This window comes from Macrotis lagotis, chromosome 1 (genome assembly GCF_037893015.1).
Source record: "Macrotis lagotis isolate mMagLag1 chromosome 1, bilby.v1.9.chrom.fasta, whole genome shotgun sequence".
Lineage (NCBI taxonomy): Eukaryota > Metazoa > Chordata > Mammalia > Peramelemorphia > Peramelidae > Macrotis > Macrotis lagotis.
The window spans coordinates 267,736,064-267,761,102 of NC_133658.1; positions in this window are offsets into that span (position 1 = coordinate 267,736,064).

A 25,039-nucleotide genomic window follows, 5' to 3' on the forward strand; every position below is an offset into this window, starting at 1 on the left:
ACCTTAGAAAACTTAGATATGATAGACCTCTGGAGAAATTTGAATAGGGATAGAAAAGAATATATATACTTTTTTCTTTGCAGAAATTTTGTCACCTATATCAAAATTGACTTTGTACTATGGCATAAAAACCTTATAATCAAATGCAGAAAAGTAGAAATACTAAATGCATGCCTTTCAATTAATGATACAATTAATTATTGGATCAAATAACAAATAATAGGAATTATTTACAATTTCATCCAAGACAATGTCAACAATGGGACATCATACCAAAAATTTTTGGATGAAGCCAGTGAAGCTTCAAGAGGAAATATTTTTATCTCTTAAAGCTAATATAAATAAAATGGAGAAAGAAATCCAAAAATTAGGCATGCAACTAAAACAATCTAAAACAAAGAACAAATTAAAATTCTCCAAATAAACACCAAATTAGAAATTCTGAATATCAAGGGAGAAATTAATACAATTGAAAGGAACAAAATCATCAACCTAGTAAATATAACTAAGAGTTTGTTTTATGAAGAAAAACACCAATAAAATATATATATATATATATATATATATATATATATATATATATATATATATATATATATATATATATATATATATATATATATATATAAACCTTTGGTCAATCTGATTAATAGAAAGAAAGAAGAAGCCCAAATTACCAGTATCAAAAAGGAAAAGGGTGTACTCACCACTAATGAAGAGAAATTAAAGAAATAATTTGGAGCTATTTTGCCTATCTATATGCCAATAATTTTTATAATCTGAATGAAATGGATGAATATGTACAAAAATACGAACTGCCCAGATTAACAGAAGAGGAAATAAAATACTTAACCCTATTTTGGAAAAGGAAATTGAAGAAACCATCAATAAACTCCCTAAGAAAAAGTCTTGAGATCAAATGGATGGATAAGTGTATTCTACCAAACATTTAAGAAACAATTAATTACAATTCTATATAAACTATTTTTAAAAATAGTTTTGCCAAATTCCTTTCATGACACCAACATGGTGTTAATACCTAAAGCAAGGTCAAAACAAAAAAAATTTAGACCAATTTCACTAACGAAAATTAATGCAAAAATATCAAATCAAATGTTAGCAAAGTGATTATAGCAAGTTATTTCTAGGATAATATACAACTATCAGACCAGATTTATACCATATTAAGTGTTTTCCTGTTATTGAATAGGATGGTTTAATAGTTGGAAAAAGCTCCTTGAAACAATAAACAACTTCAGCAATGTACAATAAAATAAATCCTATGTAAATCATCAACATTTTTATACATGAACAACAAAGCCCAATGACAAGAAATAGAAAGAGAAATTACATTTAAATTAACAATAGGGGTGGCTAAGTGGCACAGTGGATAGAACACTGAGGCCTGGAGTCAGGAGTACCCGAGTTCAAATCCAGCCACAGACACTTAATAATAACCTGGCTTTGTAACCTTGGGCAAGCCACTTAGCCCCACTGCCTTGAAAAAGCTATTTCTTGGGAATCTACTTCCCAATGTTGGAGAGGTTGTGGGAGTAATAAGATATTAATGCACTTCTGGTAGATTTTCAAACTGACACAACCATTCTGGAGAGCAATGTGGAACTATGCCCTAAAAGCATTAAAGTTGATCATATCCATTGATCCAGAAATACCAATACTAGGCCTATATTCAGAAGAAATCATAATAACCTGGAAAAGTTCCATCTGCTCCAAAATATTAATAGTAGCTCTTTTTGTAGTAGCAAAGAACTATAGTACCCATCAATTGAGGAACTGCTAAACAAGTTATGGCATATGAAAGTTAGGGAGTACTACTGTTCTATAAGAAAGCATGAATGTTGTCTCTAGGGAAGCATAGAATATCAAGGAAATTGATGAAAAAAATCAAATGAAGGAGGCCTACCTGTACCAAATCTGAAAATAAATTATAAAGCAGCAATCATTAAAACTGCCTGGTACTGGTTAAGAAATAAAATAATGAAGGGCAGCTAGGTAGCCCAGTGAATAGAGCACCGACCCTGGAGTCAGGAGAACCTTAGTTCAATTCTGACCTCAGACAATAATTATGTAGCTGTTAGGTCTTGAATAAGTCACTTAGCCCCCTTGCCTTGCAAAAAACCTAAAAAATCAAATAAACCAAGAAGTACAGTAATGACCCAGTGGATTAGAGTAAGTACAAAAGAAATAGTAGTAAATGACTATAGTAATCTGCTATTTGAGAACAACAATATCTTCTGGGACAAGAACTTACTATTTGACAAAATCTGCTGAGAAAACTGGAAAATCAGTATAGCAGAAACTAGCCATAAACCCACATCTCACACCCTTTAACAAAATAAGATTAAAATAGGTATAGAATTTAGATATCAAAGATGATACCATATACCAATTAAAAGAATAAGAAATACTCATCTGCCAGATCTGTGGAGAGGGGAGAAATTTATGATCATACAAGTAATAGAATACATTAAAAATTGCAAAGTGTATGATTTTTACTATATGAAACTAAAAACGTTTTACACTAATTAAATCAATGCAACCAAGATTAGAAGAAAGGCAGAAAGTTGAGAAACAATTTATACAACTTGGAGTTCTGATAAAAGACTCATTTCTAAATATATAGAAAGCCTAATCAGATTTTCAAGGGTACAAATCATTCTCTAATTGATAAATTAGAATATAAAGCAATTTACACATGAAGAAATCAAAGTCATATATACATATATATATATATATATGTATAGCCAAATTAAAATAAAGTTTCAAGTGAATATTGATTAATGAAATGCAAATTGAAGCAACTATGAGGTGTCACCTCACACTATCACATGAAAAAGGAAAATGATCAGTGTTGAAGAGGATGTAGGAAAATTGAGACATCATTGCACTATTGGTGGAATTGTGGACTGATTCAGTCCTTCTGGAGACCTATCTGGAACTATACTCAGAGATCAATAAAAGTGATCACACCCTTTTATCCAGAGATACTAATACTATTGTCTATCCCAAGGAAATAATAAAATATAGGAAAGGTCTCACATGTTCAAAAATATTTATAGCATCTCTTTTCAGAGTGGCAAAGTATTTGAAATTGAGGTGATACTCATCAATTGGGGTCGCAATTTTTTCAGTCATTCCCCAATTGATGGGTCTCATCTCAATATATGAATGTTATTGTGTACTATTATTCTATAACAAATCATGCGTGGTCAGATTTTAGAGAAACAAGAAAAAATTACATGAACTGATGCTGAGTGCAGGGAGAGAACTAAGAGAACATTGTACACATTAACAATATTGTGAGATGTACAACTATGCTGGATGCAGTTTCTCTTAGCAGTTCAGAGATCAAGAACAACACTGAAAGACCTGCTATGGACCATGCCATCAACATTCTTTGAAAAATACCATGATGTCCAAATGTATATATGTTCACTCATTTATTTATTTATTTATTTTCAGGGTTGTTTTTTTTTTTTTTTAAGGCAGTAGTGTTAAGTGAATTGCCTGAGTTCACACAGCTAGGTAATTACTATGTACCTGAGATCATTTGAACTCAGGTCTTCCTGACTCTAGGACCAGTGCTCTATCCATTTTGCCACCTAGCTACCCCTATGCTCACTTATTTAAAATTCCTTCTGTTTTTCCTTCCTTTCTCGTGTTAGTTTTTTCCCCTTGTTCCTAATTCCTCTTATTCAATATGTCTAATATGCAAATATATTAAAGATAAATGTACATGTACAACTTTTACCAGACTGTTCACTGACATGGGGAGGAAGGAGAAGAGAAAGGATGATAGAAAAATATGGAACAAATAAATCTGGAAATGGATGAATATCTAAAAAAAGTAACATTGCATGCAATTGGGAAATTTTTTTAATTCTTTAAAAAATAGAAAAGATGAATATTAAAATATCAGAGATACAGGAAAATTTCTATGTACCTCTACAAAGTGAAATTAGCGAACAGGAAAACAACATATATAATAGAAAACAGAAATAAACATTCAAAAACAACTCAAATGACGAATATATAATCATAATGAACAAACTTGTCCCTAAAGAAATGATAAGAAAAGGACCGTTTATCTTTTGGTTGTATGGCATAAGGAACTATGAGTTCATAAATTTTCATGTCATCAGATTCTGTCAGGTTGTTTCTTTCCTTTACTGTTTTTATTCTTTGTAAAAATGAACAATAGGTCTCTGAAGAAAGCACAAGAAAATAAAGGAAATATAAGCAAAGATATCAACATTACTTGAATATATGTTGTGATGTATTTATAAATAATCTGATTAGCTCTGAGACTAAATCACTTATCTCTTCACAGTAATTTCCTTATTTCTAAAATGGGGACCATAGTACATTACCTACATTATAAGGATATTAGTAGTGTAGTTTTTGAAAACCATAAAGCACTATATAAATGTGAGTTATTGCTATGAATAGAATTTAATTGTTGAAAAGGTTTTTCCTCCCTAATTAAATATCACTAAGTGTAGGCTGTGAGAGCACCTGGCAGTAAGGTAAAGCAAAGGGAGTGTGGCTTGCTTAGTAAATTGCTGCCTTCACCTTAGTGATCATATATCCCCTCTAGGTCAAGTCAGCTTACTGCAGAAATCATTAAATTCAAATAGCTATATATACTGTACCTATCGATAGCTGCAGGCCCAGCTAATCAAATGCACAGCATGTTTCATGCAATTTCACAAATTATCAAACTCAGAGGGATGTAAATAATAGAGTGAGCCAGGGGGACAAGCTAAGTGGGGGTATAGCAGAAGGAAGACTTCTAAGGTCAAAGAAGAGACCTCTGGCTTTTCTTTTCTTCTCTGAATCACATAGAAATCTGCCAACTACATTGAGCTGCTACCCTTTATCATCTTGATTTATATAATATTACAAATCAGTGAGAAGCATTTAATGACTCAGTAAAATTCTGAATGATATTTTTTACATATGCAGGGTAAAATGACCATTTTTAAATAAGAAAAGAGTGTTAGAAATAGCCTGGAATTTAATTATTTAATTCAGTGCAACAATTCACCTATGAAGAGTATAAGAAGTATACCTCCTAGAACAAATACCAAAGAGAAGTTATCCCATGAAGAAAGAAATAAGCAACTTATGCCAAGGAGAAATAGGCTTGAGAAATATCTTCATGACCTGGAGTAAATGAATGATATGAGAGGAAACAGATGTCAGATGGAGACTGCACATTGAATTGAAGAAAAATTGTACTATATCTGTACAACCCCTGGAGAGGAATCAGGTAGTAGATTGATTACCAAAGCTCATGGAGTACTGAAGAGAGTTCTCTGGGATGCATCTACTTGGCCTCTGGAGCAAAGGAGCTAGTGCTATATAGGATGCTGAGTTTCTTGTGGATCTGGAAAGATGTTTTTACTAGAGATGATCATATCCAACTGATCCCTAGAGGGTTGAAATTTGCTCCAGGTGGGTACATTTAACTCAGTGAAAGACTGACTACATAATGAAGGGAAATAAGCTAGCATGCTGAGGAATCATAGAACCAAGAACTAGAGATGGAACCAGAATCAAGAAGCAAGGCTGTTCAGAAACACTTCAAGATTGAGCAAACCTGTTCTTTCTCATTTACTGTTAGATTGAGTACCCTGTGTAAATCAGAGAGAATGAGGAGGGAGGTGAAGTTTATGCTCTAGTCATCCCAAGTAACATAAGGTGATACTACAATCTGGAAGGGTGATAAAGGTCTCTCTAAAAATTTTTACTTACTATCCATGCATTTGGGTACCAGTACTTTCTGTATCTTGATTATGTAAATATACATTATTTTTACTACATTTAATGTTTTAATTAAACTTGTGATTGAATTTTTGGAGAAGCAAAATAAAGCAAATACTGAAGCTTCCAAGGTCTCCCTGGGTAGGAGCCCATGTCAGAGAGATTTTGTGATATTTGTCTCTAAATTTTCCCAAGGGTCTTTGTGTCAGGAACAATAATGATGGAGCAAAATCAGATTGCCACATTATCAGAAGACTGCCCTTCCTGTCTTTTAAGTTATAAGAAGGTTTGGGTTCTATCAAAATTAATTGTGTGATCCTGTCACTCCACTTCTCAAAATCTTTCAGTGCCTTCTTATAATCTATAAAATAAAATAAAAATAAATGTATGATTTAGACCTTTAAGGTTCTTCCCTCTCTGGGTCTTCTTTTTTTTCTCCAGATTTTTAACAAATGACTTCTCTTCATTTAAAAATTCTCATCTTGTCCTTACTTTTTCTAATACCTTTTCCTTATGCATCTCACTGACACATTGCATAGAATACCAGATCTTGATTTATAAAGTCATGTGTTTAATAAGACCTCTGATATGTGAGGCATGTAAATCATTTAAACTCTGCCTCAGTTTCTTCAATGATACATATTTTAAAAAAAACAAAAGAATACACCCCAGGACCACTAATTTTTTAAAAAAAATTTTCTCCCAGCCACATGTAAACCAAGTTTTAACATTAATTTTTAAAATTTTGATTTCCTGAATTCTCTCATTTTTCCACTGCACTCCTCATTTCCACAATAGCCATGTTGTGAAAGTAAACATAGAACCCTCCAAACAAAGAAACCTCAAGAAAAATAAAGTAATTTTTTCAAACTGAATTCAGATTGAATTGAATTCAATTAGCTCTTCAATTCATTAGCTCTGTCTTTGGGAATAGATAATATTCTTTATCATAAGCATCGCTCATTCCAAAGGGAGAGAATAGATCTAAGAAATTTGAACTTCAAATCAGATAGAAAGGATAGTGATCCTTAAAGGACAGGGGAGAAATATATGGTAAAATGTAGTTCATGCAATTTCCACTGATAAAACTTTATCCTTTCCTGATGTTGAACTGTTAAATAGAGGATACTTTTAATCCTAGGTAATTTAGGTATCTAATCCTAGTAATTTTAAGATTTTTCAGCAGTCAGTTTTGGAGATGATAAGGATGTTGGGACCTTTCTACACTGGGATTGGACCCATCAATAATAATTGCAGGGACAAGGTTTAAAGGAAGTCAAGTGAGCTCAGAGGCAATCTTATGTATTCTCAGGGATCATCTAGGTCCATTTTGGGGGGATCATCTGGGTTACATTCATCAGAGTCTTAGAAGAAGTGATTTTTAGGAGTAGCTCAATTTTCTTGATACATTGTGCTTCCTAACTATCCCTTATGTAAGTTGCCGCTATATGACATCTATTCATGAAATTCTATCCCCAAAAGCAGAGTCCCTTGAATATAGTAGAACTTGAATAAATAATTGGTGAAGTGAAATGAAAAGAACTGAAAAGTGCAACTCAAACTCAATTTTTAGCCCACAGCAGAATACCAATCCTCTGCTTCTATCAGTTAAACTGGAAAGAATATATATTCTGCATCTTAATCCATAATCTCAAGTAAGGGAAGAAAAGTCTGTTTCCATTGTAACCTGATCAATGCATATATTGATTACTTGGTCAATAAAAGTAACTAAGTAGGAGAAATTTAAGAAATGTGTGATATGGACAAAAGTCTACAGTAAAATGAGTTAACTGAATATGGATTGTTCGGTTGTTTCTGCCACAAAATAGCAACATGATTGAGAAGAGTGAGATGTGGATTTATAATGCTATATAGAGGTTCATACTTTACAAAAGATGATTCTCTGAATTAAAATTAGTCTTTCTTTTTTGGGTTGGTTTTTTTATTGTTTTTGTGATAGCTAAGAAAACTTCTTATGCTTTGTAGAGTCCGATCCTGTCTGGATTTCATAAATTGCCTGGGAAGTGCCTCTTTATTGAACATACCGTTCAACGCTTTAGGATTAGCAAAGGAAAAGCTAGAAGATGTCTCTTAGAATCCAGGAATTCCATTGATTCTAAAGATCTCTGTCTGTGGTATGAACTGATCTCCTACCTTCTGTTTGCTTAGTTGTGGAACTTGTCCTAGAATCCAGTGAGCTCCCTTTTAAATAGGCCCGCTTCCCCCCCAAAAAATGGCATTTTTGTTTATTTTGCTAGATCTCTTTTCTCTAATTCTAGAATTCTAAGAGAATAGATTTCAGAAAGGATTTATGAAATATATTCTTGAAAATCAACAACACAATAGTTGTTCTATTTCTTATGATTGACCCACAGAAAAAAAAAATAAAATCCTTATGGTCAAATACAAATAAAGAGCAATAACTGAAATTTCATTTATAAGACAAAGGCAAGTTTCTGATTGTTGGGTGAATATCAACATTACTCCACCATGTATGCCACCATCACATGTGAATGCAAAATTCTAATAGACTACATAAACTAAAATGTCAAAAACTTATGAGATTAAAAAAACTGAACATAAAAGCTGAAATTAATAATGTGATGGATCAGGTTCTTAGGGTTTGCCTTTCTAGGATTAGACATTTCATGTGGAGAGTTAAATTAGACATCTTCTTGATGTACCTTTCATTTGTCTCATTGATAACAACAAAAACATACAGTTTGATGACTGTATATTAAGTACTTTAGATATTGTTCAGGTTCCAGCTAACAAAACTGTACACTCTTTTAAAGCTTGATACCATGCTTCACTTGAATTGGAAGATTACTTTCTACTTTTATCACAAATGGGAAATGTCTTTATTTTTCATTACATAAACATTTATTTGGTTTTCAATTACATCAATGGTAGTTTCTACCAATCATTTTTTGCAAGATTTTGAGTCCTACAATTTTTCTCCTTCCCTCCCTTAACTCCCCTCTGCAATGTGATATAGTTCTTGCATTTGCATCCATGATATGCATAGATTAAAATTGAATGAAACAGATCCAAAGGAAGAAAGAAAACATTAGAGATAGAAAAATTCTCTAATATATAAGACAAATTTGAAAAATTGAAAATAATAAGCTTTGGTCTTTGTTTAAACTCTGTTTAAATTTCGTTTAAACAATTCCTTCTCTGGATATGGATGGTATTTCCATCCCAGATCTCCTAAAATTATCCCTGATTATTGAAATGATGGATTAAGCAAGTCCATCAAAGTTGATCATCCTCCCATATTGTTGTCAGGGTGGATAATGATCTTCTGTTTCTGCTCATATCACTCAGCAACAATTCATGCAAGTCTATCTAGGTTTTACTGAAAACCCATCCCCTAGGCATTCTTTCTTTTTTTTTTAAGAAAGATTTTATTTATTTTGAGTTTTACAATTTTTGCCCCATTCTTGCTTCCCTCCCGCCACCCTCCCCCCACAGAAGGCATTCTGTTAGTCTTTACATTGGTTCCATGCTATACATTGATCTCAGCTGAATATTATGACAGATAAATCATATCCTTAATGAAGAAAAATAAAGTATGAGATAGTAAAATTACATGATATAATGCTTTTTGTTCTAATTTGATGGTAATATTCTTTGGTCTTTGTTCAAAGTCCATATTTTTTCTCTGGATACACATGATATTCTCTATTGCAGATAGCTCTAAATTGTCCTTGGTTGTTGTACTGAAGGGATGAGCAAGTCCATCAAGGTTGATCATCACCCCCATGTTGCTGTTAGGGTGAACAATGTTTTTCTGGTACTGCTCATCTCACTCAACATCAGTTCATGTAAATTTTCCAGGCCTCCCTGAATTCCTAAGCCTCCTGGTTTCTAATAGAACAATAACAATAGTGTTCCATGAAATACATATACAACAGTTTGTTAAGCCATTACCCAATTGAAGAACATACACTTAATGTCCAATTTTTTGCCACCACAACACAAACAGGGATGTTATATATACTTTTGTAAAAGTGATGTTTTTACCCTTTTTCATAATCTCTTCAGGGTATAGACCCAGTAGTGGTATTTTCTGGGTTAAGGGGATGGTAAATTTTTGTTGCCCTTTGGGTATAATCCCAAATTGCTCTCCAGAAAGGTTGGATGAGTTCACATTTCCACCAACAATGTATTAGTGTCCCGGATTTCCCACATCCCTTCCAACAATTATCATTGTCTTTTTTGGTTATAATGGTCAATGGGAGAGGTGTGAAGTGGTATATCAGAGGTGTGTCAATTTGCATTTCTCTAATAAGTAATGATTTGGAACATTTTTTTCATGTGACTATGGATTATTTTGATTTCCTCAGCTGTAAATTGCCTTTGCATATACTTTGACCATTTGTCAATTGGGGAATGGTTTGTTTTTTTTGAAAATTTGACACATTTCTTTGTATATTTTAGAAATTAGTCCATTGTCAGAAATGCTAGTTGCAAAAATTATTTCCCAATTTACTACATTTCTTTTGACCTTAGTTACAGTGGTTTTGTCTGTGCAAATGCTTTTTAATTTAATGTAGTCAAAATTATCTAGTTTGATTTGAATGATGTTCTCTGTATCTTCCTTGGTCATAAACTGTTTCCCTTTCCATAGATATGATAGATAAACTACTCTTTGATATTCTAATATGCTTATAATATTGTTTTTTATGTCTAAATTCTGGATCCATTTGGATTTTATCTTGGTATAGGGTGTTAGGTGCTGGTTTAATATAAGTTTCTTCCACATTAACTTCCTATTTTCCCAACAGTTTTTATAGAAGAGAGACTTTTTATCCCAAATAGCAGATTAATATAATCATTTCCTGTTATTTTACCCAGTCTATTCCACTGGTCCACCACTCTATTTCTTAGCCTATACCAGACATTTTTGAGGACTGATGCTTTATAATATAATTTTAGATCTGGTAAGACTAAGCCACCTTTTTTGCACTTTTTCTCATTGAATCCCTGGAAATGCTTGACTTTTTATTTCTCCATATAAATTTACTTTCAACTTTTTCTAACTAATTAAAGTAATTTTTTGGAATTTTGATTGGTAAGGTGCTAAACAAGAAGTTTAGTTTTGGTAGAATTGTCATTTTTATTATATTACCTTAACCTATCCATGAAGAGTTGATGTTTGCCCAGGTATTTAAATCGAATTTTATTTGCATGAGAAGAGTTTTGTAACTTTTTGAAAAAGTTTTTGAGTCTGCCTTGGCAGGTAGATTCCCAGGTATTTTGTTTTGTCTGGGGTAACTTTGAATGGCATTTCTCTTTCTAGCTCTTTCTGCTGTATCATGCTAGTCATATATAGAATTGTTCAGGATTTGTGAGGGTTTATTTTATATCCTGCTACTTTGCTAAAGTTGCCAATTATTTCTAGTAGTTTTTTAGATGACTTTTTGGAATTCTCTAGGTATACCATCATGCCAGCTGAAAAGAGTGAAAGTTTTGTCTCTTCCTTCCTTGTTCTAATTCCTTCCATTTCTTTTCTTTCTCTTATTGCCGAGGCTAATATTTCTAATATGATATTAAATAGTATTAGTGATAATGGGCATCCTTGTTTCACCCCTGATTTTATTGGGAATTTTTCAAGCCTATTCCGGTTGCATATAATGCTTTTTGATGGGTTCATATAGATACTGCTCATTAAACAAACCATTTATTCCTACACTCTCTTGTGTTTTTTAGTAGGAATTGGTGCTGTATTTTGTCAAAAGATATTTCAGCATCTATTGCTATGATCATAAGATTTCTGATAAGTATGCTATTGATAAAATTAATTATACTAAGTTTTCCAAATATTGAACCAACCATTACAGTTAACTTTAACCAACTAACCTTGGATTCCTGGGATAAATCCAACTTGATCATAAAGTATTATCCTCATGATAACTTGTTGTAATCATTATGCTAAGATTTTCCTTTTATTTATTTATTTATTTAAGATTTTTTTTTTTTGCAACTCTAAATAAATGAGACAGGTCTATAATTTTCTTCCTCTGTTTTTCTTAGGGAGTTCAATAATGGCTTGTTGAATTTCTTTTTCTGAGATAGGGTTATTTAAGTTTTTGATTTCCTCTACATTTAATCTAGGCAACTTATATTTTGTAAATATTTGTCCATATCACTTAGATTGTCAAATTTATTGCCATACAGTGGAGCAAAATAATTACAAATTATTACTTTAATTTCTTCCTCATTGGTGCTGAATTCACCTTTTTTCATTTATTATACTAGCAATTTGGTTTTCTTCTTACTTTTTTAAATCAAATTGACCAGAGGTCTATCAATTTTTTTTGGTTTTTTCATAAAACCAGCTCTTGATTTTATTTATTAGTTCAATAATTTTCTTGCTTTTTATTAATTTCTCCTTTGATTTTTAGAATTTCTAATTTGGTATTTAATTTCACGTTTCTAATTTGTTCTTTTTCTAATATTTTAGTTGCATTTAGTTCACAGATTTCTTCTTTCTCTAATTTATTTATGTGAGCATTTAAAGATAGAATATATACCCTGACAGCCACTTTGAATGTATCCCATAAGTTTTGGTACATTGCATCATTATTGTCATTATCTAGGATGAAATAATTAATTCTTTCTATAACTTGTTGCTTGATGCATTCATTCTTTAAAATGAGCTTAATTAATTTCCAATTAGTTCTGGGTCTATATCTCCCTGTCTCAGTATTGCATATGGTTTTTATTGCATTATGATCTTAGAAAGATGTATTCACTATTTCTGCCTTTCTTCAGTTGATCATTAGGTTTTTATGTACTAGTACATGGTCAATTTTTTTTTTGTAATTGCCATGTACTACAGAAAAAAAATATTCCTTTCTATCCCCATTCAGTTTCCTCCATAGGTCTATCATATCTAGGTTTTCTATCTATCTATTTACCTCCTTAACTTCCTTCTTGTTTATTTTATGATTCGGTTTATCTAAATCTGAGAGCAGGAGGCTGAGGTCTCCCACTGGTAGAGTTTTGCTGTATATGTCTTTCTGTAGCTCTTTCAACTTCTCCTCTAAGAATTTGGATGCTGTCCCATTGGAGGCATACAGATTTTGCCTTGAAATTACTTTGTTGTCTGTGGTACCTTTTAGGAGGATATAGTTTCCTTCCTTATCTCTTATAACGCTATCTCTTTTTGCAGCTGTATTGTCTGAGATACGGATTGCTACCCCTGCTTTTTTCACTTCAGCCAAAGCAAAAATGTATTTTGCTCCAACCTTTTACCTTCATATGTATCTCTCTGCTTCAAATGAGTTTCTTGTAAGCAGCATATTGTAGGATTCTGGTTTTTAATCCACTCTGCTATCCTCCTTACATTTTAAGGGAGAGTTCAAACCATTCACATTCAAAGTTATAATTACTAACTCTTTTGTTTAGGTTTTTGCAAGGCAAATGGGGTTAAGTGGCTTGCCCAAGGTCACACAGCTAGGTTATTATTAAATGTCTGAGACCAGATTTGAACACAGGTACTCCTGACTCCAAGACTGGTGCTTTATCCACTACTCCACCTAGCCACCCCATATAATTACTAACTCTTTATTGCTCTACATGATATCTTCCTTCTGTTTGTATTGGTCCTCTTTTTACCCTTTATCCATATTCCCCAGTGTTTTGTTTCTAAATACTGCCACCTTCACTGTGTTTACCCTCTTAAATCAACCGTCCTCCCATTTTCTCCCTGTTCCTTTTTCCCCTTCTTTTGTGACTTCTGTTAGTTCCCCTTTTTCTCCCCCTCCCTATCCCCTCTCCAATTTTCCTTTTTTTTAATGCTTGAAAGGTAAGATACATTTCTTAATTTAAGTGTGTCTAAGTTAACTTTAAGCCAAGTCTGATGAGATGAAGATTCCAGTGGTTCTCACCTCCTCCTTTCCTCCCCTCAATTACAATAGGTCTTTTGTACCTCTTGATGTAATGAGATTTACCCCATTCATTCTCCCTCCAACCTTCCTTCTTCTTACTTTCCCCCTTTTTAAGGAGGTATTTTTTTAAATAATTCTGTCTGAGTTAGAGAAAAGTTATGGGTGTCCCTCACTTCTGGCTATGTATATCTCTGTAATAGAGTTACAATTTTTTTGAGGTTTTAACAAGGCAAGTGGGTTAAGTAGCTTGCCCAAGGCCATACAACTAAGTAATTATTAAGTGTTTGAGGCAGGATTTGAACACAGATACTTCTGACTCCAGGACCAGTGCTCTATCCACTGTGCCCCCTAGCTACCCCTTAGAATTACAAATCTAAAGAGTTATGAGACTCTTTCTCCCAAGTAGGTATATAATGACTTTCATCTTATTGTATACCAGATTTTTGTTTTTGTTTTTGTTTTGTTTTGTTTTTACCTTTTCATGTGTCTCTTAAGCCTCCTGTTTGATGTCCAAATTTTCTGTTTAGCTCTGCTCTTTTGATTATGAAATCTTGGAAGTCTCCCATTTCATTAAATGTCCATCTTTTTTTCCCAGTAAGAAAAGGCTCAGCTTTGCTGGGTAGTGGATTCTTGGCCACATTCCAAGCTCCCTTGCTATTTGGAATATCTCATTGCAGACCTTTGGATTCTTTAATGTTAATCTGGCAATGTCCTTCATAATCCTTAATGTGGCTCCTTGGTATTTAATATTTTTTTCTTTCTGGCTGCTTGCAGGATTTTCTCTTTTATCTGATAGTTCTGTAATAACATTCCTTGGTGGTCTCATTTTAATATCTCTTTCCAGAGGCAATCCATGTATTCTTTCAGTAACTATTTTGCCCTCTTGTTCCATGATATCAGGGCAATTTTCCATCACTAAATCCTGTAATATTAAGTCCAGGCTTTTTTTTCCCCTTCAGTCTTCTCAGGAAGGCCAATAATTCTCAGATTCTCCCTTCTCAATCGATTCTCAAGATCAGTGGTATTGCTGATAAGGTATTTTACATTTTTTTCTATTTTTTCAAACATTTGGTTTTGTTTAATACAATCTTGTTGTCTCATGAAGTCATTAGTTTCCACCATTATTTTTAGAAGAGAAGATTTTTCTTCCTTTATCTTTTGCAACTCCTTTTCAGTTGGTCCATTCTATTTTTGAAGGACTTTTCTATTTGCCCAAATGAACTTTTCAGAGAATCATTTCCTTTTTACATTTGCCCAATTGAGGATTTGAGGGAATCATTTTCTTTTTGCATTTGCCCAATTGAAGATCTGAGAGAGTTATTCTCAAATAGTATTTGTCCAATTGTTTTTTCCAATATTTGTTTTCTTGTTGCGAGATGTTAATTTTCTCTTGCAACATGTTAATTTTCTTTTGAATTTCTTTTCCTGGTTTTTTTTCAATTGATTTTTAAACTCCTTACTGATTTCTTCAAGGAAGTCTTTCTGGACTGGAGACCAGCTAATATTCTCCTCAGCAGTGCTAGATATCTCTAGGTTAGAATCTGTCTTTTCTAAGTATTTCTCCATGGGCCCTCTTTTCTTCTGGTCTTTTTTCATCTTGATTTTTTTTGGAGGGGACTGGTTCTCAGAGGTTTACTTTTGAGGATCCTAGAGGCTTTGTTCACCATGGTTTAGTAGTTCCAAGGGCCAGCCAGTGGGGGGTGCTCATTGCTTTCTCTGGAGTGAGGTCCTCAGCAGCAGGGTCTGAGTTGACCTTGAAAACTGTGCTGGGCCCTTTGTTGCACTGAGGGGGTGGGGGTGGGGGTGGGGTTGTTTATTGTTTGTTCTTGGCAAAGGGCTCTGCTGAAAGTATGGAGCTTATGTCCCTGGCCCAGTTGATTGTTCTCTAGGCATGCTCTAAGTCTCTTCTGGAAATCACCCTTGAATCTCATACCTGCCACTCACCTGAATTCTCCATAGCTGAGGCTGACTCTCTGGCCTCCCCCAACTCTCCCCAGCACTGATCCTCTGCTCTAATCTCCTGGTTCACCCAAGATCCACTGAGACAGACCTCAGTAGGTGTTCTTCTTCTCCTAGCTTCTTTTTCAGGGTTTCATGGATAGAATTTCTATTAAGAGGTTTCTCTCATGTGATTTCTGAGGGGGAAGAGAGAGCACTATCATAGTGTCTGTCTTCTCTCCACCATCTTGGCTGAAAGTCCCCCCATGCTTTCTTATAGAGTAATGGAACTCCGTCAGATACATATACTACAATTGGTTCAGCTGTTTCCCAGTTGGTGGGCATCTCATTATTTTCCAAATCTTTGCCAATATGAAGAGAGCTGCTATCAATATTTTTGTACATGTAGATGTTTTGCCCTTTTTTATGATCTCTTCAGGATACAGACCTAATAGTAGTATTGCTGAATCAAAGGGTGTGCACAGTTTCATTGACCATTGGCCATACTTCCAAATTACTCTCCAGAACGGTTAGATCAGTTCACAATTCCACCAACAATTTATAAAATGTGTTGCAGATTTACCACATTCCCTCCATCATTGATCATTTTCCTTTCTGGCCTTACTGACCAATCTGAGAGGTGTGAGGTGGTAGCTCAGAGATGCTTTAATTTAAATTTCTCTAAACAATAATGATTCAGAGAAAGGGGAAAAATCTTAAGTTTTTTTGTATTGGGTCCCTTATGAGATGTCTGATTAATCCATAGAATAGTACTATAAGTTGAAGAATGTATGAATAAGCATTTTTGAATGTTTTCCATGTACAAAGTACCATGCTAAGGACTAGGGATCCAGGGAGGGAAAAAAAGGAAAAAAATTTGCTCTCAAGAAGTTCATATTGTGGAAAGCTAGGTGGCACAGTGGATAGAGCACCAGCCTTGGAGTCAGGAGTACCTGGGTTCAAATCTAGCCTCAGACACTTAATAATTACCTAGCTGTGTGGCCTTGGGCAAGCCACTTAACCCCATTTGCCTTGCAAGATCTAAAAAAAAAGCAGTTCATATTCTGATAAGGGAGGAAACACATAGATTTCATCTTCAAAAAAGTTGGCAAAGTCATTTGGCCCTTAGTTTGCAGGGGCAAGGCAAATGATAATTCATTAATGTCATTTCCAAAGGAAAAAAATGACATTCCTTTCTGAAGATGAATCATTTGATAGAAGAATAACTAGGAAATGTGGCCATTTTATTGTTATGATGCTTTAACCTGAACTATGCCTTGCATATTTTACTGCATTTTCTTCCCCCATTATTTTCTCATTGGACTTCTTCCTTCCAAAACACTGACAATGCCATGGAGGACCTGATTCTTTCAGCATCATAATTCTCATACTGTTATTTCAATACTCTTATTTGTAAATATCTTTCTTGTGGCTCCATATAATAGTTTGGATAGTCTAATCATGTTTCACTTTACTCCCCTACCATTTTCTCACCAATCCCCTTTGCCATAAAGCTAAAATTCCCCTTGTCCTCTCCCTAACTCTTCTCTAATGCTTCTAGTTCTATAGGAAAGGATGTGACATTCTATTTTCCATAATTTCATTTAACTCTCCAAGACAAACCCTCACTCTGGTAACTGTTCTGGAAGAAGTACTTTCTGTTTCTATGGAATATAAGTTCCTTAAATTAAGAGACTGTTTTCTCATTTGTTTTTTGTATATCCAGTGATTAGCACAATGTTTGGGATACATTAAGTGCTTAAGGCAGAATTTTTCACATTTACTTATAAAATATACACTCATAAACAAATCATTTGATTAGAGGAGATGGGTCTCAACAGTTTTGAAATCAAAGGGGAAAAAATGAAACAGAAGTACCACAGATAGTGGAAAGATTACTAGAAGTATGGTCAAAGGATGTAGTTTCAAATCTTTTCTTATGTGTTCTTGGACAATTCATTGTACCTAATCTGTTAGGTATAACAGTTATCTCCTCTGTGAGTAAAGGCGTTAAGCTCTATGATCTCCATTACCTGTCAGTACTAAATCTGAGATCCTATGGTTAGAATGCTTCTAAAATTCCATGCATCTCTAAATCTCTGATGTGATAACTCATTAAAATAAATGGTTTCAAAGCAGCTAGGTGGCACAGTGGATAAAGTATTGACCCTAGAATCAGGAGTTCAAATCTGGCATCAGACATATAATAATTATTTAACTGTGTGACCTAGGACAAGTCACTTATCCCCATTGCCTTGCAAAAAAAAAAAACAAAATATAAAAAAAATAAACAGTTTCAATACATTATTCAGATAAGATTCTACCTTTAATCATGGAGAAACACCTGATGATATAGTGAAGAAATACATAATAAAAGTCTTTACACTTAGATTTTTTTGCCAAAATAGTATCATAATATGCTCTTTGCATATATAACAATTTGCACATTGGTAAATGCTAAATAAAAAGAAAGAGAAGTCTTTTTATGTTAATTAGAAATGACCTGACCTTACTTTGATTAGCCCTGGAATTCTGGTCACTTCTATTTATTTTAAATAATTCAAAAATAAGGACTGTTATCATGAAAGGAAATATGCTGTTCAATTCAATCCAATCCAAATTGGATTTTATAATAATTGACCCTTAAATTAAAAAGACAGTGTGATTTAAGGGAAGGACTTGATCTCTGAGTAAGGAATATATGGATTCAGGCTCAACCCCTAACACATATACATATTAATAAATTACTTTTTGTAAGGCAATGGGATTAAAAAACTTTCCCAAGGTTACAAAGCTAGCTAATTATTAAGTGTGTAAGATCAGATTTGAATTCAGGTCCTCCTGACTCCTTGACTGGTGTTCCCTATTCCTAAACTTTTTTAAATTTTTGATTAGGGAATTATTTTTGGTCAACATATTTCATATGTACAAATTTCATATGTACATATCATATGTATAATATCATCCTCCTTAAACATATTTGATATATTTATTATTTTCTGGTTTATACACAGTTCCATTTAGTTGTCAAATTGATTTATAAAGATCAATTCAATAAAGTCTAGTAATCCCCTTTCACCTCAAAGGCCAAAAATTAAATTTCTAGTTAGGCTTTTAATACCCTCCAAAAATCTATCACCTTCCTGCTTTTACAGTCTCCTCATACCTTTCTCCACGCAGCAGATTCTGCAAATGAGTTCTTTGCTTTTCCTCATGCGAGATTCTAGCTCATAACTCTGAGAACTTTACTGCCTATCCTCAATTCCTGGAACACTCTCTCCCTTCATTTCAATTTCCTTATTTCTCTGACTTTTTTCTAGTCTTACTTAATGTCCTACCTTATACAAATTCCTACTCCTCCTTAATCACTGTGCCTCCCTCTGAAACTACCCCCAATTAGTTCTGAAATGTATAATAAAACTTGAGAGACATTTATTAATCATACTGACAGATCACTAAAAAAAAAGAGTCAGTTGTACTCCCAAATTACAAATATCCCTCATAGAATCCACTCAGTACTTATATGTCCTTGAAAAAGTGGATACAACTAAGGGTGCCAATCAGCTCTAATCAGTTTACAATGAATGAAAAGAATGAATGTTATAATGAAAATTGGACCTATTCTAATGAGGAGCTGGTGGATGAAACTTTGATTCTGTCCATTTCTACTGGATCACCTCCAAGTTTGGGAACTCTAAACAAAGGATCTAATAACTATCCAAGCCTGAATAGAACACAATGGGCTATATTCTTCAAGGATTAAATTCTTTGTAAGGTCCTCTTGATGGTAGGGCAACTTCACTTCGAAAAGAGGGTCTAAGTGGGAAAAACTTTGGGTCAAGGACAAGAAGCTTCCTTAAAATGGAAGTAATAATGAATCTCCCCAATATTGGTTATTTAATAATAATTTCTCCCATATTGTCTCCCCATAGTGACAACGAATTCCTTAAAAATAGGAACTGTTCCTTGATTTTTTTTTTCAAATCTCTAGTGCTTAACATGAATCCTAGTGCATAGTATTTGGCAAATAAATGGTGATTGATTGACATTAATTTTATTTGTACAAAACATTTTTAATTTCATGTGATCAAAAGTCTGTTTTATCTTTTACAATCACCTTTATCGCTTACTTGGTTTTCCTTGTAAGAAAGAAAAATAATAAGATAATTTTGATTACATGAAACAGAAATCCTTTTGCAGAAACAAAATTAGTGCATCCAGGATAGTAAGAGAAATAGTTTCCTATAGGGGGTGGCTAGGTTGCACAGTGGATAGAGCACTGGCCCTGGAGTCAGGAGTACCTGAGTTCAAATCCTGCCTCAGACACTTAATAATTACCTAGCTGTGTGGCCTTGGGCAAGCCACTTATATCCATTGCCTTGCAAAAAAAAAGAAAGAAAGAAAGTTTCCTATGAAAGAAAATCCCCTATTCCTAATGTTTCTTTTAAGTGATTGATATTCAAGATAACTAATAGATTATATAAATGTAGGTAGATATTCACATTTATGGGTATGTGTATATATGTATATATATGCATATAATTTATATGTATATATATATATATTCAAAAGTCATTCATACTTAGATAAGTAGAAAAAGTATATGAATAAACAGCTCTTAAAGGAAAATTATAGACCTACTTTCAAATATTTAAACTATTCAAAACTATTTGAAAGATTTCTCAAAGTTACTAGCTAAAAAAAATACAAAACAAAACAGCTCTAATTTTCCTTCTCATTCCATGAGAATGATAGGAAGAATAAATGTTGTAGGGGGTGTGAAGAAACAGATACATTAATACATTCCTGATGGAGTCAGAATTATGGAGCTTTGCAATAAAGTTTGGAATTAAGTAATTAAATGAAAAATATCCTTAAGCTATGATAAATAGGATTTTTACCCCACCAAGCACATACTAAGGAAGACAGATAAGAAGAAAGTCTCCATAGGCATCAAAATATTTGTAGCAGCAGTTATGTGGTAACAAAGATTTGAAAAAAATACAAGTTCATCCATTGAGAAGTGGACAATTAAATTGTGTTGCATGGATATTATTGTATTATAAGAAACAACAAGAATGATAAAAAGGAATGAGAGAAGATATGAAATAATTCAAAGTAAAATAAGTAGACTCAGAAAAAGCAATATACATAATTATTACAATAAGTGGAAGAGCAAACACAAAGCAATCAAAGCTTTATATTGGAAAATTGAAAAGAACAAGCTTATCTGAAAAGAAAAGGTATGGAAAGACACCTCCCTCTGAAGTTTTATAGAGATTAGAAGTCGATGACATTGAAGTTTGCATATAATGGCAGATTTTTTTTTTCCTTTGTGTTCATTTATTTCACCTTTTCCTAACCTTCCATTAATTTCTCTGTTTCTCCCTTTTTAAATTCCTTGCTAAGTGCTAGTTATCATAAAAATGGTATAGGACATACACAGGGGGAAAGATAAGTAAAGTAGATGCAAATTATAGAAATAAGAATCTATCTTTCTTATAATCATGTGAAAAAATACTTCACTTTTTGAAATGAAGTGACATTTATACAGACATGTATGTACAATAATACACAAATATTCCAAATGTATATGTGGCATATATATGTATAACTGTAAACTATTAACAATCATATTAAACAATTTTTTCAATCACTAAGATGAATGCACAACAAATAAGAGTTGAAACATTGAAGGAACACTAGTCCATTTGTGGTGTAGTTGTGTGATTCATAGCATTTTGCAAGGGAATTTGAAAATGTTATTAATATGGATCATTATTTTATCCTTTATCCATAGATTTATTCCAAAAGGAACTTTGATAAAAAGAAAATTCCAATATAGAGTAAAGTATTTATAACAAAAATTTGTGGTAGCAATAAATTAGAAACAAAGTATCAAATTGTGGAATGACTAAACAAGTTGTGTCATATGAATGCAAATAAATACTATTACAGTTTAAAAAACAATGAGTATGATAAATAGTGAGAAACATGGAAAATGTGTAAGATCTGATGAAGATTGAAGTAAGCAGAGTCAACAAAATTTTAAGCACAACAAATGAAATATGTAAATGAAAAAGCTGAAAAGTAAACAAAAATGAAATCTACAAAATTATAAAAAGGAAACTGGTTCTTGAAAATAGAAATGAGAGGACAGCCTCACTCCATTCTCTTGCAGAGGTGAGAGATCCACAGCTATGATTAAGTGTTTATTTTCTGATCATAGCAACATATTGGTCAGTTAACTGATTTTTCCATTTTCTTTTTTATTTTTCTAAATTTTTTTTTGAAAATATAATTTATGGAATTACTTGCTTGGAGGTGAGATGGAAAAGAACTATTAGAATTCTAGTGATATAAACATAAAAGAGATATTATAAAGAGAAAAATGTGATTATATACATATGTGTATATATATATATATATATATATGTATATGTCTCTAGGGATGTAGAGATCCTAAATACAATGTATTATCAGTTAAACTGTTGTATAGAATTAATCTATACATATTCCATTGCCAATAGATAATAGAACTAGAAATAATAATAAAAACATTTAATGATAGGAATGAAATATATAGAAATTCAAGGGAATTAATAATAATAATAATAATAATAATAATAAAAGTAGAAATGAATGAGAAAAGTATTTTTGAATTTGAAACTGCTATAGAACATCAATAATAAAAATATTTATTAGTGGTTAAAAATGAAGAAAGGAGATCAGTGAAACAGAGTGGAGAAATAAGAAAAATCATTACTTATAGAAGAATTTTGTATTTGAGAAGAACTTTTGGGAAAATTGGAAAATAATTTGTATTGTAGTATGGTAATGCTCAGGAGAGGTATATCAACATCTCACATTGCTTACTACAATCAGGTTTAGATGTATACACAATACCTATGCATATATATATATATGTATATATATATGCATACATATACAAATATACAAAATACTTGCCATGATACATTCAAAATTATATGCATATGTAGAATGTTTATACATTTATAGTTACATTTCATATATAACATTTTTAACATTAGACAAACAAAGAATGGATGGATGAAGCTCTTTACCCATAATAGAAGGAGGATGCAAATGGGGACAATTAAATTGTCAAAATAAATGATTATGCTTCAAGACAAGCACTTACTTCAAAGGAAGTCTATTAACCTCTGTGTTAAACCTTACTTGACCTATTTATTATTGGTATAGTTGCTTTAATTAGTGAAATATCCATTTCCCTTTGCCTACTATAAAATAAAACTACAAATAAAACAATGCATATGAGATATAGAGGGATCGAGTACTATTGCCTTTGCCGAGACAAACATATCTAGACATTTTTGTGTGCACTTTAATTTGCTTCCCTATTGCCTATATGATAAAATGAAAACTCCTCTGCCTGGCATTTTGAGTCCTCTTCAATATCATTTCAGGTTTATTGCACATTTCTATTTTGTTTTACATTCAAGGTTAACTTGCTTTTTTTATTTTACCTATACACAATGAAAGTGATAATGACAGGTCCAATTTCAGATCTACTTCACAAGATAATGGAAACTCTAATCAGAAGAAAAAGTATAGAGGTAGGGAGTAGCATAAGGAAGAAGGTTATGTTCTGTAAGAAATTTGATGGTGGTTGTTATGGTGGGAGATTTAACTGGCCCTGTAATACCATATCTTAATCATCAATAACAGGAAAAACAAGCCTCTTGCTTGAGATAGAGGAAAATAGCCACCATAGTCAATTTACTAGAGGCAGGTCAGAAATCACACATCACCATGTCATAGTGATTTTTCGAAACTAGGCACAAGAAAAATCATTGAGCAGAAATAATGGTATCATGCTTTGTTAGATGTCCATATGACTCCACATTCATACAACACAGCCTCACAGCCTCCAAGTCCATATGGAAAATAAACCCAATCTCTAGTCTTTCTCACTTTAGCATAGGCATCTACCTGATCATTCAGTACCTCAGAAGATGTATCATGTCTCTGTTGGACTTTAGATATCAACTATATCAATTATATGTGATGGAAACCATTAACAAAATTTCTTCATTAGTTCAGGTCCCATGGGTCCAATCTCATTCTCTCCAGGTCCCAGACCACACAGTCATTTCAATGGCCACCACTAAGTCATTATTATAAACAACATATGGAGGAGGGAAAGTATTGGGGCTGTGATTACAGTTGTCTGCCTCAAGAAAATCATAACGCATCCATGAAGTATTCTAAGATTCAAAGTTGCAAGGGAATTATAATCTAAACTTTGACTATATCATTTCCATTTAATAATTGATATTATCAATGAACAGCCATCTTATTAGAAACAGAATCTTGTATCATCCAATTCATAATGTTCACTCTAGGTCACGGGTCCTAGTATGTTCCTTGATCACAGCTTCAGTAAGTTCAAGTAATTGTTCTCTACAAATTATCTCTTCAGGCAAACATGGCTTCAGAAACAGAATCTTCATTAAATCTATCCACCCCTTGATATTTATCAAAGTCTCCTCTCTTCTTTCTCTTTTGCATGTAGACCTCCAAAAGCATAGACTCCACAGACTCATAGAAGGAACTGAATGGGGTACTTCAAGTATTCTAGAACCAGCCTCTTTGGAGACATATTTGTAAAAGACAGACAAGAGAGACATGGTAAATCAGGGACATAAAAATTCCCCAGATGGGCAAAGTGGGCTTTCCAAAACCCAAAATGATGTAAAAGCCTTTTATCTTCCTTTTTAGAATTCAGGGGAGTGGATTATTCTTATGTTTATCAAGAATTATATGGATACAATTGAGATCCCTATGCAATGTATTGTCCAAAAACATAAGTAAGATGGATTGATCTTGTATTATTTTAGTCAGTCTCTTGAACTTTGTCCTTTATATGAGCTACTTTCTGGTTATTGACCTCTATCCCTACAGCCTCAGCTGGCTTCATCGATGTGATATCATCAATAAAATGATAAACATCAGGATATGAGGATAGGATAGGATATTAGGATATGAGATCTATTTAAGGTCTTTACCCATAAAACTGTAGCAATAGAAAGAAGCCAAGAATCCCTAAGTAAGGTCTTGTAATATAAACTCTTTATCAGTTAAAAGAAAACTTCCAGAGTAGTTTAGATCACAGTACTAGAGATAGCAACCCTGATATCAATAATCCCATATCACTGACTTAGAGCTACCTTAACCACCAAATTGACAAAGTCAGGAACAATTGCAAAAACTTGAGTAATGACTTCATCACTTTCCCAATAGTCTATTGTAAGCCATGATATATTATCTGTTTTTTTTTTTTTTTGCATTGGTCCCATAGAGTTATACAAAGGGACTTTTGTAATGAAATCTTTATAGTTCTTTTAAAGTTCTTCTACATTACAAAAAAG